A 5,574-nucleotide genomic window follows, 5' to 3' on the forward strand; every position below is an offset into this window, starting at 1 on the left:
TTCCACTGGAGTTTCTTCAGCTCTCATCAAGAGCCATTGTTACTTCTTCGACTGCTGTATCTTTGTGCGAATCAACTGAATAGTGATACTTTTCTTCGTTACGTTCATGGTCTCCTTTGTTTTCAGTGTTCTTATCAGGTTTCTTCTTTAATGATAAGGATTATGAAATAAACTAGCCTATATACCAAGTTACTTCCTTAGAGTAACACGGCACTAGTCAGCGCTATGGAAGTTACTCCTTGAAATTGAGAATAACCCTGCACGGGAAGTGTTAATAATCTGTGTGGATAACATGCAACAGGGTCACTGACTTATATAACAACGTGAAAAGAAAGATTACATGGCTGTGACGTAATATTTAATTTATTTAAAAGAAAACAAATTTCGGATACTCATTTGGGGGCCCCCTCAAGTGGGGTTTTGGGGGGATTTTCAAATTCTCCCCATCCTCCTCTCACATTAGCTACGCCACTGGTTAACACTCTGATGTTTCTTTGGCTTTATATTTCATGTTATTTTTATTTCGTTTGATTTCATCTCCTTTTTCTTGTGAAATAATAATTATATTAACATTTTGTATACACTACAGAAGACAACAAAACAATGCGATGAAGACTTTTGAGGACGCATTGCCTTGATTGAATAACTTACACTAATTCACAATGTAAACTTCTTCGGATTCGATAGTTGTTTTTTTAATGTCAGACTAATTTTTCTTAATGTCAGACTAATTTTTCTTTATGTCAGACTAATTTTTTTTTTCATCAGACTACCAGATTATAATTTCACTTACAATAACACACAAGACAAACAGACTAAATCATTCACGTTGAGCAGTCAAGGTTATTGAGAAGTTGTATGTAGTTCCTGGTCATTTACACTGTACAAACTAATATATCCGCTGCAGTTTATCAATTATAAGTTCATAGTCACAGATATACGAGCATATAATACTATTGAGCAGTCAAGGTTATTGAGAAGTTGTATATAGTTCATGATCAAATACACCATTCATTGTTACATACCCGCTGGAGTTCATCAATTATAAAGTCATAGTCCCAGATATAGGAGCATAAGTGAGTGGTCAAAACAAGATCAGTTTTTCATGTTCATTACAAAGAGCGAAGATTCAAAATTGTTTATAGTTAATGATTTCGTTAGTGCGTTTACCAGCTGACAGATCAGCCTGAACGCTAAGATTGGCTAAGGCTAATGGCAATTGTGGAAGTTATAATGCTGATATTACATACTTTAAATACAAAACAAAATAAAAACATAATGAGCTTTGAGAAAATTGAATAATTTGCATCTGTATAAAAATTTTAATTCGTGACAATCAGGACTATCCCTGTTCTTAACCAAACTCTCCCCAACCCCCCTCCATTCCTGCACTACTACCAATGGTTTTATGAACAGACAAGGAAACACAAAGAATGGGACGATACGGAAACGATTGTCATCTCAAACGAACGATTAGGGCTAGCCACCATTACATTTTACGAAACTTAATAGAAAGCAAATCCCAGTGAATTGACTTTTTTTCTACTTAGTGTTTTTTTTTTTAATGTAGTACTAAATTGCCAAAAAAAAAAACAACCAACAAGATGATAATACTAAAATCTGAGCTGCTTTCTTGCTGGCAAAATTGAAATCTATATTTTCCCAGCAATTGCCAGATTAGTGGGTTGCAATTCTTGTCAGCGTTGATTGACTTAAGTAATGATCAGCTTGAGGCTGAAAAAAAAAACTTTGCTCGCACAGAACGCAAAGTGTCAGAAATATGGAAATATGGGAGGGAATAGACAATATTTACAACTGAATGATCTAACCAACATTTTATAACATTATAACTTAATATCTCAAACAGGTCCTTGTCTCAGAAACTGAAATACATTCGAAGAAACTGAAATACATTCGAAGAAACTGAAATACATTCGAAGAAACTGAAATACATTTGAAGAAACTGAAATACATTCGAAGAAACTGAAATACATTCAAAGAAACTGAAATACATTCGAAGAAACTGAAATACATTTGAAGAAACTGAAATACATTCGAAGAAACTGAAATACATTCGAAGAAACTGAAATACATACGAAGAAACTGAAATACATTCCAAGAAACTGAAATACATTCCAAGAAACTGAAATACATTCGAAGAAACTGAAATACATTCGAAGAAACAAACTGAGACAAACCGTTGAAGCCACTTTCACTCCAGAGGAAATTCGTTTTTTGTCGATGTCGTCATAGGTACTATCGAGATTGATTTCGATCTGAGGATCCAATAGTTAGAATGGTGATAAAAATTTCTATTTACCTCATGGTGCCCCCCGCTGCGGGGAAGATAAGGAAACCGTGCCTCATATTCTGTTTGACTGCCCCAGACTTGCTGATCTCCGCATCGATAGGTCTGGGAAACCAAAAATTCTCGACCTGTATGGTTACGTGTACGCACTACGCAAGACGGCAGGGTTTCTGTCCAGGGCTTTTGCAAGAGAGGATTTAAGCCTCTCAAGCCCTCACTCAAATGGAGTTTGATGATGATGATGATGATGGTTTACCTACCACATCACAATATTGCTCATTTCAGTTTATTATTTCTTGGACTATCCCCTTCTAGGAAGAATGCATTTCCATTCTTAGCTTTTTCTTGTGTTTTAATACAGAATCTTCACCCTTTTCGTCTGGTATCTTGTGGCTAACACGTTTTTGGGGTTCTGCCCTAATCACCAAATCTGACCACATGCATTCTGTAAAGGTAACACTGGCTTCAGCGATGTAGCCTACTTCCGACTAGTAATGAAGATTGTTTTTAATCTTTTCCTTTCAAGTGCGCAGTTTCGAATTGACAATCTCTTGTTTTTGAAGGTAGACTTACACGTCCTTTAATTCAGTTAATACAATCTCTTGTTTTTGAAGGTAGACTTACACGTCCTTAATTCAGTTAATACAGGGGCCCAAAACCCAAGGTTGGTGAAAAAAAATGAAGACTGCATGGCAACTAACAATTCGCCTGCTTCAGACCTAGTTGAAGAGTTTTCATCTGTTCTAATCTACGTCTCTAGAGTTTCTATAATGTTTGAAAATGAATCCATAACTATCTTAACGACTTCTCGTCTAGCGCTCCAGCACGTTTTAACCCAGCGTTTAAGGCTAGTTTCAGTTATTGTTGAAGACGTCACAGTGGTGTGCCGAAGTCGATAAAAAGGTGTGTAAACGGTCCAGTGTACCGAAAAATGTTACGGAATAGATTTCAGCTTCAGCCCGAATTCCAGCTGCTAATTAAGATCTAGGTTCACAGTCAGCAATAAACAAACAACAACCATTAGTGTCATGGCGGAGCAAAATGATACTTTATTATATTGAACGCGTGCACCTTTGCGCACCATATCAACATCATCTTTTCTTTAAAATTAATTTTAAAAAAATTAAACATTTCGGGGAGTATCATAGAAAAAAATAAAACAAAACCATAACAACATAAACAACAAAACATAACATACATATATACGCTTCAATGAATAGGAAACATATCACATTTAAAAATCAACATTCAATTGTTCATTAAGACACATAGTCATTGAATCTTGTCGGTTTCTTCAACTGATCCCTTGGTCGCAGGGAATGATGAGTTGATGAGTGGCGAATGTGTTGATTATGAGTTCAATATAATAAAGTATCAGTTTTTTCCGCCATGACAAAAAAAAAAAACATTTTGGGGAGTATCATAAAAAAAAACAACCCACAACAACATAAACAGCAACCACTGGTGTCATGGCGGAGCAAAATGATACTTTATTATATTGAACGCATGCACCTTTGCGCACCATATCAACACCAGCCAAACTCAGAGAAAGGTTCGAGCAGATAATGAATTAAGATGATGTCAATGAAAGAGTTTGTACCCCCATCTTATCTTATCTTATATAATACAGACGTCACTTCAAAAAAGAAGATGATTACGTCCTACGCGTCATGCATTTAGTCATGCATATTAACCAATGACTTAAATTCTGCCAAGTCACTGGTTTTCCTGGCTAGCTCAGGCAACCCATTCCATGCTCTAATAGCACTAGGGAAGAAGGAGTATTTGTACACATTTGTCCTAACATATGGGATGAGGAATGTGCCTTTATTAACTATGACAACGTAACCTCAACATCTGGAACATCTGATTCAGTTGTGTGGTGTCAGATGAACTGTTTCAATAATAAAAAAAATATTTGGCTCTTATCACCTAATATTAGGCCTACGATATAGGCTCGTTTTGTATTAGTGGAGACATGTACGTGTTTAGTATGGAAGTCAGCTTACTTCCAAGCAAATGTTCTCTCAAGATCGAACTTGGATAGTAATTTCACAAACTCCTAGAAATGACCTAGATTTTGTCTGTTATTCTTCTTCAACTTGTTGGCGATACCCATTAAGTGCCAGATTCTGCTACATTAGAGTCTAATGCATTTATTTATAATCTCTAGAACTGAACAATGGGGTAACTTCTTCTTCTTCTTCTTCTTCTAGCCAGCTTTATTGCTGTTGAGCTGTGAGCTCTTTTGCAGACTGTGCCAAGTAAAAAAAAAAGTGTGCTGTTTTCTTCAGTTGTTCAGCACTGCCGTACAGGGTGTTGGTTATGTTGGGCTGTAGTGGAAGTAGGGTCTGCCTAAGGTGGGTTAGGGAGGGGCATTCAAAGAGGATGGAGTAACAAAATGTGCGTGAGCCTGTAAAAGTGCGTTGCCTTCAGAGATTTAATCGAATGTAGTAAACTTGATTTTCATAGTGGAGGCTAAAAAGGTCGGAACAATCTATCATTGCGCAGTGTAGAACGGGGCACTGCCCTGTTGGTGCTTATTTTGCCCGGTTCCAGCCAAATTTTGATGCCCGTTGCCGACACTGTGGAGAGTGGGTAGAAACAGTGACGCATCTCTTGCAAGAGTGTCCGCAGCTCCGAGAGCTGCAGGGTTGTTTGTCTGCAGAGTCACTTGACCTGTATGGGAGCCTGAAGGCACTACGCCTAACAGCAGAGTTTCTCGCCAAGGCTCTACGGGAGGACTGATCCTTCCAGCCTTGCCACCATTGGAGTTCATCTCAGTAAACTTGATTCAACCTTGTTAACAGCGTACGTTTAAAAAAGCACTTAAGAGATTAATTTATTAGCTCATTGAGTAAATTAATTTTTAGTCAATATTTCAAAATCAGTAGTTTGTCTTTGTTTATTTATGTACAATGCGTTGATTTTATTGAGAAAATTTACCCTAAGTTCGATGCCGCTCACCACTTGATGCCCCGAGTGGCCCGCACCACTCGCACAGGGCTAGCTGCGCCACTGGAAAATCCTTACATTAAAGGTTCAAACACTGGTTTTGAAGTTCATATTAATTTTGGTACAACGTTTATGATATTTTGAGGGACCTTTTTAAATTCTATTTTTTATCAGTTTTTACAAAAGTGAATTTATTTTTTCACTTTGGTGTCACCCATAAGTTATTAACAAGTCAAGAGTTGTGGGCCCCTAATGGTCGTGGGCCCGGGATCATTGAGCCACTTCGCGCCATGGAATCTACACCACTGCGC

Source organism: Biomphalaria glabrata, chromosome 18 (genome assembly GCF_947242115.1).
Source record: "Biomphalaria glabrata chromosome 18, xgBioGlab47.1, whole genome shotgun sequence".
NCBI classification, from domain to species: Eukaryota; Metazoa; Mollusca; class Gastropoda; family Planorbidae; genus Biomphalaria; species Biomphalaria glabrata.